The sequence below is a fragment of the Lutra lutra genome, chromosome 2 (assembly GCF_902655055.1).
Source record: "Lutra lutra chromosome 2, mLutLut1.2, whole genome shotgun sequence".
In the NCBI taxonomy this organism is placed as follows: Eukaryota; Metazoa; Chordata; class Mammalia; order Carnivora; family Mustelidae; genus Lutra; species Lutra lutra.
In genome coordinates, this window is record NC_062279.1 from 87,844,495 (window position 1) to 87,863,083 (window position 18,589).

An 18,589-nucleotide genomic window follows, 5' to 3' on the forward strand; every position below is an offset into this window, starting at 1 on the left:
TCATGCCAAAATACAAAGTTACACAAACATAATGGTGTCTCGTGCCTTCATTATAGTACTTCCATATTTACACAATTATTTCTGTTTGTGTATTCATCTGAATGAAAACAGTCATCTCCCAAGTTTTTCACTGAACAGCATATCCTAATGCATATATGCTTCATTCATATATCTATAAACTATGCACACACACCAGTCTCCCTAAAATTTCGTTGGAGAAGACAGATCCCGGTCTTTGTTCATCTTTTCTAACTACACTCTTTCTTCTGGCATTCTGATCTGTTCTTATATCTTAAAATTTCATCTACTTGCCAATTTCAAATGAAGTTTATTATTTATTTTTAAGATTTTATTTATTTATTTGACAGACAGAGATCACCAGTAGGCAGAGAGGCAGGCAGAGAGAGAGGAGGAAGCAGGTTCCCCGCTGAGCAGAGATCACGATGTGGGACTCGATCCCAGGACCCTGGGATCATGACCTGAGCCGAAGGCAGAGGCTTTAACCCACTGAGCCACCCAGCCGCCCCAACAAATGAAGTTTAAAGAGTAGAAGCACTCTAACATTCCACAGTAAATTCCAGTGACACCTCTCCCTGTAAATGAAGTACATGGTCTCTCATGGGAAGATCGTACAAAAATAGATGATGATAAATTCATTGTGAAGAAAAAAATCAGAGTTGAAGTTGATTGCAAGACCAAGGAACTATGCAGTGTAGTATCCAGGCTGAAGATGAATATATTGACTAAAATTTCTAAGAAAAATAAAATTATCTTTCTGGATAAACTGAAACTGCCAGTAATCATCTTACCAGTTCCATGGGTGCTAGCTAAAGGCTAGACTGTGGTAGTGGGGTCATTTGTTTGTTTCCAGAGAGGCTATGGGAAAAATGCAAAGGCATCTCTTCATCTCAGACACTGTACATTCAACAAGCCAGCTGACATTATTAGATCCAATAAAGTGCTGATTAAAATGATGAAGGAGATAACGCAGAGACCAGTTTATGGTGAAGGAGGGAATCTATTCAAGTCAGACTTTTTATGGCTTAGTGGTCATTTAGCAACAATGAAAAATACAGTATTCAAATATGAAACAGATACATCCTCACTCAGAAGTGATGATTATAAGACATTCAAAGTAGCAATTCTTTTTTTTTTTAAGATTTTATTTATTTATTTGACAGAAATCACAGGTAGGCAGAGAAGCAGGCAAAGAGAGAGGAAGGGAAGTAGGCTCCCTGCTGAACAGAGAGCCAGATGTGGGGCTCAATCCCAGGACCCTGGGATCACGACTTGAGCCAAAGGCAGTGGCTTTAACCCACTGAGCCACCCAGGCGCCCCAAAGGTAGCAATTCTTGACACCTGATACAAAGAGGAATGGATACTAGGAATTTCCATTCACACGTGGTTATTTGCTGGCAGCTTCTCCCAACCATTGGTGCCATTATGGTATTTGGTGTGCTTCATCCGTTCATTCAAATCAGTAAATGTTTATTAGGTGCTCATCTTGCTAAGCATCTTGACTGCCAATAAGATATTGCACTTATTTTTCTTAGCCACCTGATAAATTGTACAGAGAAGTCCAAGGACTTAAGGATGGAAGAGAGAGATTTTATGACAGGAAAAGAAGACACATTTATTATTATACTTGCTTGCTTGCCTAAAGATTAACAAATTTAATAACTGCCAAGTATTAGAGTAAAGGAAGATAACATTCTTTTTTCAAGACCAGATTTGTGGAAGTTCATGTGTATGTATGCGTGCAAACATACATGTATGTGAAGAGAGAGATCATCTGAATGGATGCAGAGTGAATGGTTGACAGTGATTAATTGGTAAGAATAGTGTTGGAGGCTCAGTTTGTTGAGTGTCTGCCTTTGGCTCAGGTCATGATCCCGGGGTCCTGGGATGGAGTCCCATGTTGGGCTCTCTGCTCAGCGGGATGTCTGCTTTTCTCTCTTCTTCTGATTGTGGCTCCCCCTGCTTGTGTTCTCTCTCTCTTTCTGTCAAATAAATAAATAAAATGTAAAAAAAAGAATAGGATTAGAGAGGATTGAGTGGCTAGGAATCTTAAATTTTATGTTATATACTTTTTTATTGCATTGTGGCCTTTTATAAATAAAGAAGCATATTACTTTATGAATTGAAAAATAATAAAAATAATATAAGGAAAAAATTTTGTCTGGCTTCCTTATATTTGGTTGCATTAAAGTTTGAGGTCCAAAAGCAAAAGATTGATGGGCAATTTGTTTTCATTATTTTCTGAACCATGCTTGTGTATCTAGGGACTTGTCAAAGATTACAGAACAGAGAGGCAACTCCTGTATTCATTTCCAACAGTCTTATATAGTAAATGTGAATTCATTCTTTCCTCGTGAAAAATGACAGTCACATTACACTTCCAGAAGAAATCCTTTTTTGTATAAATTCAGAAAGCTTGATCCTTTGTGTGTTTTGGGAGCCCAAATTAGCTGAATATTTAAAAATTATTAAGCACAATGTGCTTCGGCATTTTACATCTGATGAATTTTCTCCTAAGAAAATTTTAATAGTCCTCCTATTATACATTAAAAAATGAAACATCTCCCCACTGACTATGTTTATATACTTGGGAGTCTTATAAAAATTATTAGTGTTACCATCACAGTTGTTTCATCAATAACTGGCTGTTTTAATTTCTTTATGATGCAAAAGATATCTTCCCAGACCTCACAGATAAGTAAACATTAAGCAAATTTAAAACATATGGGAGATAATTATCTCAGAGAATAGTCGAATTTTATATCTGAAAGAACTTCCAAGGTAATCTTTCTAAATCCTCTCATTTTATATGGGAGAAACCCAGGGCTGGGTAGAGTCAAGTGTTCAGTCCAAGGTCACACAGCTAGTTGATGACAGAACTAAGGTTGGAATCCTAATTAATTTTGCCTGGTATCTCCTGTCTCTCCCTGGGAATGTTTGTTTCCCATGCTATGCCCATCCTTCCCTTTATCTAGGCTAGGAAGGAATCTTGCCATATAAGGAAGGATGTCCTCAACTCTGGAAAGAATTCAGGAATTGGTGGGAGAGTACACTGAGATTTGATTCATTTTGGTGCTTCTTAATATTGACTCCCTGATCAAAAAATAAAGTCTGTACTTATTTTTAAATAACCAAAATAGGTAGGAGCACCCATGTATGCCAACATATTTATATTTTATGGAAAATACTTATGTGAATACATTATATAGGAGACTAAACCCTATATACCTATTATCTGTGACTATCTTATAATGAAGGGTTATTTTTCATCTTTATATATGATTTTCTAATAAACTATGGAACTAAATTAATTAATATATCTCAAATAGTTCAGTTGATCTGGCCATTGTATATCTATCAAACACCTTGTCCAAGTTGTGTAAGAATTCTTGACTTTGCTTGTCTTGCCTCACTTTAAAACCTATGACCTCATTCTTTTTTTTTTTTCCCAACGTTAAATTTAATTTTTATAAACATATATTTTTATCCCCAGGGGTACAGGTCTGCGAATCGCCAGGATTACACACTTCACAGCACTCACCATAGCACATACCCTCCCCAATATCCATAACCCCACCCCCGCTCTCCCAACCCCCCTCCCCCCATCAACCCTCAGTTTGTTTTGTGAGATTAAGAGTCACTTATGGTTTGTCTCCCTCCCAATCCCATCTTGTTTCATTTACTCTTCTCCTACCCCCTTAACCCCCCATGTTGCATCTCCTCTCCCTCATATCAGGGAGATCATATGATAGTTGTCTTTCTCCGATTGACTTATTTCGCTAAGCATGATACCCTCTAGTTCCATCCACGTCGTCGCAAATGGCAAGATTTCATTTCTTTTGATGGCTGCATAGTATTCCATTGTGTATATATACCACATCTTCTTTATCCATTCATCTGTTGATGGACATCTAGGTTCTTTCCATAGTTTGGCTATTGTAGATAATGCTGCTGTAAACATTCGGGTGCACGTGCCCCTTCGGATCCCTAATTTGTATCTTTAGGGTAAATACCCAGCAGTGCAATTGCTGGGTCATAGGGTAGTTCTATTTTCAACATTTTGAGGAACCTCCATGCTGTTTTCCAGAGTGGTTGCACCAGCTCGCATTCCCACCAACAGTGTAGGAGGGTTCCCCTTTCTGCGCATCCTTTCCAGCATCTGTCATTTCCTGACTTGTTAATTTTAGCCATTCTGACTGGTGTGAGGTGATATCTCATGGTGGTTTTGATTTGTATTTCCCTGATGACGAGTGATATGGAGCACTTTTTCATGTGTCTGTTGGCCATCTGGATGTCTTCTTTGCAGAAATGTCTGTTCAGGTCCTCTGCCCATTTCTTGATTGGATTATTTGTTCTTTGGGTGTTGAGTTTGCTAAGTTCTTTATAGATTTTGGACACTAGCCCTTTATCCGATATGCCATTTGCAAATATCTTCTCCCATTCTGTCAGTTGTCTTTTGGTTTTGTTAACTGTTTCCTTTGCTGTGCAAAAGCTTTTGATCTTGATAAAATCCCAATAGTTCATTTTTGCCCTTGCTTCCCTTGCCTTTGGCGATGTTCCTAGGAAGATGTTGCTGCGGCTGAGGTTGAAGAGGTTGCTGCCTGTGTTCTCCTCAAGGATTTTGATGGATTCCTTTCTGACATTGAGATCCTTCATCCATTTTGAGTCTATTTTCGTGTGTGGTGTAAGGAAATGATCCAATTTCATTTTTCTGCATGTGGCTGTCCAATTTTCCCAACACCATTTATTGAAGAGGCTGTCTTTTTTCCATTGGACATTCTTTCCTGCTTTGTCAAAGATGAGTTGACCATAGAGTTGAGGGTCCATTTCTGGGCTCTCTATTCTGTTCCATTGATCTATGTGTCTGTTTTTGTGCCAGTACCATGCTGTCTTGATGATGACAGCTTTGTAATAGAGCTTGAAGTCCAGAATTGTGATGCCACCAACTTTGGCTTTCTTTTTTTTTTCAATATTCCTTTGGCTATTCGAGGTCTTTTCTGGTTCCATATAAATTTTAGGATTATTTGTTCCATTTCTTTGAAAAAAATGGATGGTACTTTGATAGGAATTGCATTAAATGTGTAGATTGCTTTAGGTAGCATAGACATTTTCACAATATTTATTCTTCCAATCCAGGAGCATGGAACATTTTTCCATTTCTTTGTGTCTTCCTCAATTTCTTTCATGAGTACTTTATAGTTTTCTGTGTATAGATTCTTAGTCTCTTTGGTTAGGTTTATTCCTAGGTATCTTATAGTTTTGGGTGCAATTGTAAATGGGATGGACTCCTTAATTTCTCTTTCTTCTGTCTTGTTGTTGGTGTAGAGAAATGCAACTGATTTCTGTGCATTGATTTTATATCCTGACACTTTACTGAATTCCTGTACAAGTTCTAGCAGTTTTGGGGTGGAGTCTTTTGGGTTTTCCACATAGAGTATCATATCATCTGCGAAGAGTGATAGTTTGACTTCTTCTTTGCCGATTTGGATGCCTTTAATTTCCTTTTGTTGTCTGATTGCTGAGGCTAGGACTTCTAATACTATGTTGAATAGCAGTGGTGATAACGGACATCCCTGCCGTGTTCCTGACCTTAGCGGAAAAGCTTTCAGTTTTTCTCCATTGAGAATGATATTTGTGGTGGGTTTTTCATAGATGGCTTTGATAATATTGAGGTACGTGCCCTCTATCCCTACACTTTGAAGAGTTTTGATCAGGAAGGGATGCTGTACTTTGTCAAATGCTTTTTCAGCATCTATGGAGAGTATCATATGATTCTTGTTCTTTCTTTTATTAATGTGTTGTATCACATTGATTGATTTGCGGATGTTGAACCAACCTTGCAGCCCTGGAATAAATCCCACTTGGTCGTGGTGAATAATCCTTTTAATGTACTGTTGAATCCTATTGGCTAGTATTTTGGCGAGAATTTTTGCATCTGTGTTCATCAAGGATATTGGTCTGTAGTTCTCTTTTTTGATGGGATCCTTGTCTGGTTTTGGGATCAAGGTGATGCTGGCCTCATAAAATGAGTTTGGAAGTTTTCCTTCTATTTCTATTTTTTGGAACGGTTTCAGGAGAATAGGAATTAGTTCTTCTTTAAATGTTTGGTAGAATTCCCCCGGGAAGCCATCTGGCCCTGGGCTTTTGTTTGTTTGGAGATTTTTGATGACTGTTTCAATCTCATTACTGGTTATGGGTCTGTTCAGGCTTTCCATTTCTTCCTGGTTCAGTTGTGGTAGTTTATATGTCTCTAGGAATGCATCCATTTCTTCCAGATTGTCAAATTTGTTCGCGTAGAGTTGCTCATAGTATGTTCTTATAATTGTCTGTATTTCTTTGGTGTTCGTTGTGATCTCTCCTCTTTCATTCATGATTTTATTTATTTGGGTCCTTTTCTTTTCTTTTTGATAAGTCTGGCCAGGGGTTTATCAATCTTATTAATTCTTTCAAAGAACCAGCTCCTAGTTTCGTTGATTTGTTCTATTGTTTTTTTTTTGTTTCTATTTCATTGATTTCTGCTCTGATCTTTATGATTTCTCTTCTCCTGCTGGGTTTAGGGTTTCTTTCTTGTTCTTTCTCCAGCTCCTTTAGGTGTAGGGTTAGGTTGTTAGAGACCTTTCTTGTTTCTTGAGAAAGACTTGTACCGCTATATATTTTCCTCTCAGGACTGCCTTTGTTGTGTCCCACAGATTCCGAACCATTGTGTTTTCATTATCATTTGTTTCCGTAAATTTTTTCAATTCTTCTTTAATTTCCTGGTTGACCCATTCATTCTTTAGAAGGATGCTGTTTAGTCTCCATGTATTTGGGTTCTTTCCAAATTTCCTCTTGTGATTGAGTTCTAGCTTCAGAGCATTGTGGTCTGAAAATATGCAGGGAATGATCCCAATCTTTTGATACCGGTTGAGACTTGATTTAGGACCAAGAATGTGATCTATTCTGGAGAATGTTCCATGTACACTAGAGAAGAATGTGTATTCTGTTGCTTTGGGATGAAATGTTCTGAATATATCTGTGATGTCCATCTGGTCCAGTGTGTCATTTAAGGCCTTTATTTCCTTGTTGATCTTTTGCTTGGATGATCTGTCCATTTCAGTGAGGGGAGTGTTAAAATCCCCTACTATTATTGTATTCTTGTCGATGTGTTTCTTTGATTTTGTTATTAATTGGTTTATATAGTTGGCTGCTCCCACGTTAGGGGCATAGATATTTAAAATTGTTAGATCTTCTTGTTGGACAGTTCCTTTGAGTATGATATAGTGTCCTTCCTCATTTCTTATTATAGTCTTTGGCTTAAAATCTAATTGATCTGATATAAGGATTGCCACTCCTGCTTTCTTCTGATGTCCATTAGCATGGTAAATTCTTTTCCACCCCCTCACTTTAAACCTGGAGGTGTCTTCGGGTTTAAGATGAGTTTCTTGTAGGCAACATATAGATGGGTTTTGTTTTTTTATCCATTCTGATACCCTGTGTCTTTTGATTGGGGCATTTAGCCCATTAACATTCAGGGTAAGTATTGAGAGATATGAATTTAGTGCCATTGTATTGCCTGTAAGGTGACTGTTATTGTATATTGTCTCTGTTTCTTTCTGATCTACTACTTTTAGGGTCTCTCTTTGCTTAGAGGACCCCTTTCAATATTTCCTATAGAGCTGGTTTGGTATTTGCAAATTCTTTCAGTTTTTGTTTGTCCTGGAAGCTTTTAATCTCTCCTTCTATTTTCAATGATAGCCTAGCTGGATATAGTATTCTTGGCTGCATGTTTTTCTCATTTAGTACTCTGAATATATCATGCCAGCTCTTTCTGGCCTGCCAGGTCTCTGTGGATAAGTCTGCTGCCAATCTAATATTTTTACCATTGTACGTTACAGACTTCTTTTTCCGGGCTGCTTTCAGGATCTTTTCTTTGTCACTAAGACTTGTAAAAATTACTATTAGGTGACGGGGTGTGGACCTATTCTTATTGATTTTGAGGGGGGTTCTCTGAACCTCCTGGATTTTGATGCTTGTTCCCTTTGCCATATTGGGGAAATTCTCTCCAATAATTCTCTCCAACATACCTTCTGCTCCCCTCTCTGTTTCCTCTTCTTCTGGAATCCCAATTATTCTAATGTTGTTTCGTCTTATGGTGTCACTTATCTCTCGAATTCTCCCCTCGTGGTCCAGTAGCTGTTTGTCCCTCTTTTGCTCAGCTTCTTTATTCTCTGTCATTTGGTCTTCTATATCGCTAATTCTTTCTTCTGCCTCATTTATCCTAGCAGTGAGAGCCTCCATTTTTGATTGCACCTCATTAATAGCTTTTTTGATTTCAACTTGGTTAGATTTTAGTTCTTTTATTTCTCCAGAAAGGGCTTTTATATCTCCGAGAGGGTTGCTTTAATATCTTCCATGCCTTTTTCAAGCCCGGCCAGAACCTTGAGAATCGTCATTCTGAACTCTATATCTGACATATTACCAATGTCTGTATTGATTAGGTCCCTAGCCTTTGGTACTGCTTCTTGTTCTTTTTTTTGTTGTGAATTTTTCCGCCTTGTCATTTTGTCCAGATAAGAGTATATGAAGGAGCAAGTAAAATACTAAAAGGGTGGCAACAACCCCAGGAAAATATGCTTTAGCCAATTCAGAAGAGATCCCAAATCGTGAGGGGGGAGAAAGGGGATAAAAAGGGGTTCAGGAAGAAAAAAAAAAGAAGAAACTATTAAAAAAAGAAAGCTGATAAAAAAATATAAAAAGGAAAAAAAAATATATATATATATTAGATAAACTATTTAAAAAACGTTAAAAAAGAAAACGGTAAAAGTTAAAAAAATTTAGCAGAAGAAGAGAAAAAAAAATTGAAAAAGAAAAAAAAATTAAATTAAATGCAAGGCTAAAGAATTATGGGGAGAAAGCCATGAATTCCATGCTTTGCTTTCTCCTCCTCTGGAATTCTGCCGCTCTCCTTGGTATAGAAACTGCACTCCTTGGTAGGTGAACTTGGTCCTGGCTGGGTTTCTCATTGATCTTCTGGGGGAGGGGCCTCTTGTAGTGATTCTCAAGCGTCTTTGCCCCAGGCGGAGTTGCACCGCTCTTACCTGGGGCCGGGCTGAGTAATTCGCTCGGGTTTGCTGGGTTTGCTTTCGGAGCTTTTGTTCCCTGAGCGCTTTCCGTAGAGTTCTGGAAGACGGGAATGAAGATGGCAGCCTCCTGGTCTCCGGCCCGGAGGAGCCGAGAGCCCGGGGCCCCACTCCTCAGTGCACCCTCAGAGAACAGTGCCCAATTACTCCCGTCACCCTGGCTTCCGGCCGCGCTCCGAGCTGACTGAGCCTGCGACCGGTTCAAGGCAACCCCGAGTTTAGAGCTCACTCCTCGGCTCTGTCTCTGTAGCCGGCTTCCCTGTTCTAATACCGGTAAGCTCTGCGACACTCAGACACCCCCGATCCTTCTGCGACCCTGCAGGACCTGAGGCCGCGCTGACCCCGCCTGGGCTTCACCCCAGTTAAGCCTCTGGAGCGATGTCCCTCAGCGGAACAGACTTTTAAAAGTCCTGATTTTGTGCTCCGTTGCTCCGCTGCTTGCCGGGAGCCGGCCCCTCCCCCCGTGGTCTATCTTCCCGTCGCTTTGGATTCACTTCTCCGCCAGTCCTACCTTTCAGAAAGTGGTTGATTTTCTGTTTCTAGAATTGCTGTTCTTCTCTTCGATCTCCCGTTGGATTTGTAGGTGTTTGCAATCTTTAGATAAGCTATTTAGCTGATCTCCCGCTACCTGAAGTAGTCTCAGCTGCTGGCCTCATTCTTCATATTACCATCACCTGAAGATCAGGTTTAATGTCAGCCTCTAGGTAAGGTGATGTACATCCATGTTTGCCTGTAAGAGTCCTGATGATTATCTGCTATCCTTTTGTAATTAATATTAGTGTCTCCTTTTACTCTCAAGATTCAAGGTTTGGGTACTAAATTGTATAGTTATCCTACCCACAGTCCATGTAAAATATGCTAGAGAAGGAACTTTTCTCTTCCAACTTTAAGGCAAATTTCAGCATTTTCTCCTGCTTGAGCTACGTCTGCCCCTTCCTGTTTTCAGTGTCTTAAGAACTGTACCTTCTGCCTTCTAAGATTCATTGAAACTGATTTATCTTTCAAACACCATTCTACTCAAAACTCAGTATTTGACTTGATTGAACTAGAGTATCTGCCAACTCCACTTCCATTTTGGTTTCACCTCGCCGCCCTCGTATAGAGTGTGAATAAATCTTCCAGGCTTAAAAATAATTAAATTATCAAAAGGAATTTGATGAGGATTTGTGCTTTGCAGGGTCGCTAAATGTGTTGTTCCATAGAAACAGCACAAATCCAATTGTTTGTGTGTTGGATCTCAAATTAGAACATGCTCATACCTGGAAAACCTGAATAGTCTTGCATGGGAACCTCTTAAGGTACTGCCAAATTATATTCCAAACAACTTCTTTAAGTCTAAGTTTAAGAAGTGTCCAAAATGTATGATCTCCTCAAAGGGCCAGGCAATTTAGTGTAGAGAATATGGGTTTTGTCGTCAGATGGACAGGGGATCAAACGTTGCTATCACTCAAGTTTGAGCCTTCCATTTCCTCATCTGTGAATGGGGAGAACTTACTTATATAAGAACTCACTAGAGTTTTCATGCAGTTCTAATACTGGATACACTTTTATATAATGATTTTATAGTGGTTTTGGAAGTGATTTTGGCTTACTCAGTTCTTCCTACCTGTGAGAAAATGTAAATTATCTTTTGGTGCCTCTCTTTTGGGTCTCTCTGTCCCTACTGCCTAATTGCAGACCATCACAATGTCTTACTTGAATAAAGAAACAACTTCCTAAGTAGTCTAGTCCTTCAAGCCACCTGTCCCTAAATTCTTTCTCTACTTAACATTCTTTTTTTTTTTTTTTCTACTTAACATTCTTAAAACAAAATATCCACTGTTGAAAAATTTTCAGTAGCTCCCCCGTTGCCTTCGGGATAAAAAAACAAATTCCTGAGCCTTTTGCCTATATTTCCTTCTGCATATTTCATCTATTAGTCTATGTCTTTCATTCCACATTCCAGCTCTATAGAAATTCTTGAAGTGACCCAAGTGTGCCCTATCTCCTGCCTGGAATGTTAATCCTCTCCCTCTCCTGCATTCAGAATGTACATAGGTTTCATCCTCTCAAAAAAGCCTTCTTTGCTCACTTCCCATCTTGATTCCACACTGCTTTGATGTGCTTTCTGGTAATGCTGTGCCTATCTCTGCAATAGTCTGTAAATTTCTCTCACTTCCAAAGGGTTAGCCTCCTGACATTGAATTTTGTCTTTTTCTTTATACCTAAACACAGCATGTTATTTGGACTCAATAAATCTGGCTTTCAGTAAATTGAAGGAAGGAAAGAAAGAAAGAAAGAAAAGGGGGAGGAAAGAAGAAATTTTAACCTTCTTTTCCTAGAGAAATTTGTATTCTGGATAAAGAAATACTATCCCTTGAGATAAAAAGGAATAATTACACAAACCTCACTACCTGACACAGAGCCTTGTTCATAGAAGGCAATCACTAAATATCTGTACCTTGGATTCACTGACTCACTAAATGCCACCTATGAACTTAGATTAACATGCAATCAGTACCACAGGAAAAGGACATTTCTTTCAAAAATGGTTTTAAATGGTGTTATTTGCTATCAAGCTGCAGTAGTGTTCAGACAAGAGTTTTCTTCTACCTAGGTGTGTCCTGGGGAGGAGGTAGGGCATCTGCAGTGGTATGCAGGGGCCGGGGGCGGGGGTGGGGGTGGGGTGGGGGGGGAGAGGATCGTTTTTTTCCAAACAAACAACTTTGTTTGGCCGCCATCACACCAGCCACCTTACTGATACTGTGGGACCTGAAGACTGCTAAGGCAGTCATATTATCCCACAGTGTGCCTGAGCCATAGGACCCAGAGAGGCTGACTCACAAGAACAGGTCATTAGGAAGCAGTAGGACCTGAGATGGGAGAGGAAATCTAATTTACAGCTCGCTGGAGAGCTCTGAGTCAGCATGGAGGAGAACCGAAATGAAAGATTAAATTATCTGTGAGCTTACTTCTCTAAAATTATTTAGTCTGTCCCTTTTTTCATTTAGAAAACATATGCTGCGAATGCAAGGATTTAACTCCTGCTTCTGAAGAGTTGGCAACTGAGAGTAGTTTCTTGAAACCACCTGGAAAGGATAGAATTAGCTTTAGGATATCTGCTATTCCAATAAGGGCCACGACTATCGAGTTCAGGAAACGGAGGAGATGTCTGGAAGCTCTTAGGACCTCCTAGCAGCTCAAGGGTATATGCTGGACTTTGTGTTAACAAAATTCAAGGGTTTCGAAGCACCATGCCTAGATGCAGCCTCCTAGAGCCCAGCAGGGGCTCTTTCCTTATTTCCTGCGAGTGCCTAGCTGCTTGAGCCTCAGGGAGACTTGAAGAGTTCAGTCAATTGCAGAAGTAGATTAGTCCTTGCCTTCACGCTCATGGACTTCTGTTGGACATTTGTTGACTGAAGAGTAGTAACCCAGGCAACAAATATAATTCATTCATTCAAGAAATATTGGTCAAATACATACATAGGAGACACTGCTCTGAATACTAGTGATAATGTGGTTTAAAAAGCCTGAATATGGGCGCCTGGGTGGCTCAGTGGGTTAAGCCGCTGCCTTCGGCTCAGGTCATGATCTCGGGGTCCTGGGATCGAGTCCCGCATCGGGCTCTCTGCTTAGCAGGGAGCCTGCTTCCCTCTCTCTCTCTCTCTCTGCCTGCCTCTCCGTCTACTTGTGATCTCTCTCTGTCAAATAAATAAATAAAATCTTAAAAAAAAAAAAAGCCTGAATATTGTGTTTCTGATCTTATCTATAACTTCCAACACATTTCTGATTTATAAAACTCATTCTCGAAGAGATACTGTAAACATAATTAAACTGACAAATTAAATGAATGAATAAATACAAAAGGAACCCAAGATAATTTCAGAGGGTAGTAAGTGCTATGAAGAACAATTAAAATAGAAAAATGGGGCAGAGAGTGTGCGCATGTAAGGGACGGGGGAGATGATCAGCTAGAGTGATCAGGAAATCTTTTTTCTGGGGAGGAAGCATTTGAAATGAGTCTTGCAGTCTCATTAAGTGGTAGTCCCACAAAGATCAAGAGGAAACATCCTAAACAGATGGAACAACAGGAAAAACAGGTTAGGGAATAGGAAAGATAAACAGGGGTGAAATTATGTGAGGCCTCAGAAGCCATCGGCAGGCATTTGGACTTATTCTGCAAACAGCGGGAAACCATTACAGGGATAAAGCAAGAGAAGGATAGGAAACCATTAGAGGCCATGGAATGGGGTGATGGGAAACCACTGGAAGGTGTGAAGCAGAGGAATTATGGGTAGCTATCAGACAGTATGACAGGCCCTGGCTGCTGTGAGGAGAATGGCTTTTGAGAGGAGACAGGCAACAAAGTAAGCGTGAGCTTGAACTAAAGAGAGTTGGTGGTGAAGGTTTTTATGTGTGTGGTTCCTTAGACTGTTAAAAATGTCCACGTGTGATATCTCCTCCCAAGCACAGAATATTATAATCCAGTAGCTGCTATCACAAAAGAGCTCTCTGGGATTCCTTAGGAAAAGCCTTCCTCTAATGTTACTGTAAACCTGAAAACTAAGAGGAGATCTAAGAGTCAAGAGAACTCCGACTGTCTTGCCTGTGTTAATATAGTCTGCCCCGGATTTCACCTCTGCTGTAAGTACCTCTCCCATCGGTGAAATTCAACTCCACATATCCAGGCTTCATAACACAGTAACTAGTCCCTAGCTAAACTATGCTAGGATTCTAAGATCCAGAGCATGCCCAGAGTAGGGCAACCTGGAGTATGTCCAAGGGACCTAAAAATAGAGGAACAATTTTTTTTTAATGTTTGTATGTCACTGTGTTATTTTAGATTGTGTTCGAATTCTCATATTGACAGCACATGCTTCCCTTCCAATGGGGAGAAACAAACCATGTCATGAATTACAAAGTCCGTTCAAGGACCAATTTCCTGTTGCTGGCACTGGTCACCAAAATTGCTAGTTCCCTCTTAGCTGAACCTATTTTGAGAGACTTTGGTTCTTGCATTTAATACCTATAATCTGTTGTCTGTGGCTCAGCCCACTTCTGTTCCAAACAACCTGCTTGTATGTGACTCCTCTTTACACCTTCCTTCCTGAGTCCAGTCCAGAGCCCTGAATCATGCTGACTCATTCCATCTAAATCTCTGTGTCTCTCTCCTCACAGCCTACCTCTCTTTCAAGGCTGACTGAGATTTTCTTCCTGTTCCTTCTCACAGACAAAAGGCAAAATGTTTAAAAGTAAAGTTTAAGAAGTAAAAGAAAAAGAGGGAATACTTTTAGTAAACCCAAGTCATATGTATCAGAGTGTCAAATTTTAATCAGACTTGAGGTATCAGTGCTATATATAAATGTAGATGTTGATGTCTTTGGGACTTATATTTGCACAGAGCTCAGTCAGACAAAATTAATTGAGATTGGAAGGAGATGAGGATCCTGCCATTGTGTAAAAAAGTATAAAGTATGGTTTACAAGATTTCTTTCTCAACTATTATGTATTTTGAATCAGCTGCTTATTTGTCATTGTTGGAAAATTGATACAGTACCTATTAATTACTCAACATTTTGGAAAACATGTTTCAAAAACCACATTATCACTTAAAAAATATACTTTTATAACTATTTAGTCACATTGCACTATTTTCTTCCAAAGACCAGGGCCAGAGTAGATATGATAGCATTTTAAAAGTAGATGGGCAATATAAAAAAAACTGAATTTCTGCAGTAAACAGTGTGTCACAATTTAAAATGGGTTTTGGGTGGTCTGAGCATTTGCCAATTGTGTCTTTAAATCGTAGTTTGTAATTTAGATTTTAGTAGTTTAGGGAGTCAGATCAAACAGAAAGATGAATAGTGCCCAGAGCAATTTCAACCTGGGCCATTTCATATTTTGACGTATCTGACCCTAGGATGGAGGATGGATGTTGTTGAGAGTGGGCAACTCAATGGAGAGAATGTAAATAAATTTTGGGCACATGCTTATAATATGAGAATGGATAAAAAGATAGTTATGGAAAATTGGCCTTACTTCCTAAGTAAGCCCTTTGATTTTATTTGACAACTATACACTCATCTATAAAAGTTATTGCTGTCACCATATTCCACAAGGGAAGAGAACTATATTAATGTTCAATTAATATTTGCTAAATAAGGACATGAATGAATAAATGAATGAATGAATACATTATAGAGAGGAAAATTTTAAAAATATTTTATAATAAGAATATCATTCCTTCAGTTAGAGAAAAATAGTTTCTTTATATATAAGTAGGAAATGTTATGTGAAAGATATCAAGTAAATATTATTGTGCTGCTTCTCTTATTTAACAAAATATGTAATTAATAATAACAAGAATAAACTTGCACGTATGGTTAAAAAAATATCGACAAACTGGAAGTAGGGATCTGTGGTGATAGTAATGTGTTTCTAGTTCAATACCACTGATACTGGGTAGAAATATGAGGGGCGCCTGGGTGGCTCAGTCAGTTAAGTGACTGTAATCAGCTCAGGTCATGATCCCAGGGTCCTGGGATTGAGCCCCAGGCTCCCTGCTCAGTGTGGAGTCCATTTCTCCCTCTCCCCTATCTCCCTCCCCGCCCTGCGCTTGTGCTCCCTCTTTCTCACTCTCTCTCAAATAAATAAGTAAATAAAATCTTTTTTTAAAAAAGAAATATTAAAGAGTAACACCTGTCATAGCACCATCCCTTATAGCCCTCTATAAGGACTAAAGATGTCAGCATCCTGAGACATAAAAATATTATGCAAAATCAACAAACAGTAAGATGTTTCCTAAATCTTCAAGAAATTGGGCATTATAGAGAAACTTTCAGTATTGAGGATTTAAAAGTGGAATGAGATGTTCTCTCTGAGAACAGATGGTTCTCATATTGTAGTTGTGTTACTGTTCCCTGCCAACTCCTGTGGGTATTATTCAAGGATACACAAGGAAAAGGTAAACCATTTCCCTTGGGTATACTAGAGTAGTAGAAAGAGCATTGAATTGGAAGTTGTGAAACCTGGTAACTATTCTTAGCTGCAGCATTAATTAGCTATGTGAATGATCTTGTACAAGTCATATTTTCTCTGAGTATCAGTTTCCTGATCTAAAAAATGAGGGCATTGGGCTAAATTATATTTAAGATCCTGATACTCTTTTTTTTTTTCCTCTCTTTTTCCAAATGCTCAACTACTACATTATTTAAGGTATATTTCCTGGTTCTTTTTTTTTTTTTTTTTCTTCCTCCCCTCTCTGTCTCTTTCTTCAATATATGGGATAAGAGGACACTGACTAAGTCTGAGGGGCGGGAGGAGGAAGAAAATTAGCTACAGGAAAGGTTTATATCCCTCTCTACAAGAAAACTTAAATATAGCTACTACAGCTTTGAAAGGAATGGTTTATGTCCAAACAGCATTTTCCAGACAAGCTCTGTACTTTTTTGCCAACAGAATTAACTTTAAACTGAACGCAGTAGACAGTTAAACAAGAGTCGACACTGGGAACAGCTGTGAGTAGACAAGACCAGTTACTTATAAGGTACTGTTTTTTACTCATTGAAATCTCCTTCAGGGTTTGTTTGCTTGGGGCACAAGAATTCCATGATCCTTTGACCTTTCCCCCCTCCTTGCCTCTTTTCTGAGAGAAAACATGCTCTTTAAAGTACCTTAGCTTCTTTGCTGTACTGTTTTGTGGATGTTGATATTTAAAGCTACTAGGATTTGGTTTGGTTTGGTTTGGTTTTCAGGAATCTAATGGTCATTGTTGTTATTTTATTTTGAAGCTTAGTTTATCTTTGTCCTTTTTTGTATCTTGTCATGGGTGGTTTTATGTTTTGTTGTTCATGTTGGATAAAGAAAGATAGGCTGTAATATTACGGAATGTGCAGAATGCTCTTGATTGAGGGGGAGGGATAGGTTAATTCATCTTCGACTGGAAGTATAGAACCAGTATAGAGCCAATCAGGAAGACCAAGACAGAGCAGCTCCAGGCACTTTAAACTGACTCAAGAAAGGGTCACGGACCTCATCACAGCTTGGTGGATTTGACCTGGAAAACACATAATTTTGAATTAGGATTTTACTTCTAATCTACTTCTATCATTAATTATTCATTTTAACCATCCCTTCCCTTCATTTCTACTTATTTATAAAAATTCTGGCAAGGCTTTTTAAAAATTTTTTCATATGAAGTTTATCTTCTTTAAGTTCATCCGCCTTAAATGGACAACATTTCCAAGATTTCAAATCACTGAGCTATGGAGGCTCTCAGAGCAGAAGGGGAGTAGCCCAAAATTGCAGTGGGGTAGACAGAAGGGCACTCTTTCCCCGGAGGCCCGACTAGCTAATAGGTAATTCTTGCTGCTGGTCAATAAACAAGTAATGAGACAATTAAGGAGGTCTACATTTGTGGACTTTGCAAAAAGTGAAGCTTATGAGTTTACCACGGAAAACTCCAGAAGTCTTAGAAAGAATTTAGCCATTTTTGGATAGTTAACTTTCTGAGATCTAGTATATATTTTGAGATCTCTCTGGAGGGAACTAAATTCAATTTAATATTCTCTGAATTACCCAGCCTTCTCATCATGGATATACAATGTAGAATTATTCTATAATGTAATGATACGTTGGGGGCCTATTCTGTGGTATATAAAGCTATTACATCTTATGTCAAAAAGTCATGTAATCACTATGCTTTTTTAAATGGTATTATTTTTATAGGATTTTTTTTTCTTTCTGGGTCCAGCATCCATATGGAAGAGTGACTTCGTATGGGTGTGGACCGTTTGCCTTCTTCTAACAATATCTGTCAACCTCAACCACGTCATTATAATTATTATTTTTTTTTGTGCTGTGCACAAGAAAACCAGAAAAAAGAAAGAGTTTATTGAAAAAAATTATGGAAGGAATTAAAAGCAGTAACTTTATCTGAGGGCCCAAGAGATTCTCTTATGAGGAAAGTGGATGTGCCGAAGGGCATCGACAGAGTGACATCTATTTTAGGTGCTCAAGAGACTTTTGGTTTGTGTCCAAGTCCTTAGTTGTGCTCTGTAGAAGAATTTGCCATGGAAGTGGCTCTGGGATAAGGAAGGCATTACTGCATCAGATACAGAAAGTGTTGTTTGTTCTCCTTTTTAATAAAGTTATTGGAGGTATACGTCAAGGAATCAGTGACTAACCACATCTCAAGGGGCCAATTTAATATTAATCAAGCACTCAGTATTTTATTTTAGTTCCATTTACACATGCACTGTTCACATGCATGCACGACTGGGAAACAGCATCGTAACGCTTTGTAAGACAGTTAGGGAAGAGGAAAAAATACTCATCATTGAGTCTATGCAGTTCTTCTCTGTGGAGATTATGTTTCAAGGGGAAAAGATATATTTTTCAATCATCTCAATAATATCTTGATTTCTTTACCTGTATCCTCACTTACTTGCAATTTCTTATAAGTAGAAAATAGT

The 18,589-nt window shown here is 38.8% G+C and overlaps 1 protein-coding gene across 3 annotated transcripts in view; it reads left to right on the plus strand.

Annotated features, from left to right (window-relative positions):
• The window catches only part of ARHGAP24 (Rho GTPase activating protein 24), a 531,966-nt gene that overhangs the window by 289,185 nt on the left and 224,192 nt on the right, over nt 1-18,589 (plus strand). Inside the window, exon 1 of one of the 3 annotated variants that reach the window (XM_047717881.1) lies at nt 16,395-16,662. The exons of 1 other annotated variant lie outside the window; for it this stretch is intronic. The gene's annotated coding sequence lies outside the window, so the exon portion shown is untranslated. Of the gene's footprint in view, nt 1-16,394; nt 16,663-18,589 lie in introns of those variants that run through there. One more of the 3 variants, XM_047717884.1, reaches the window with a different exon arrangement.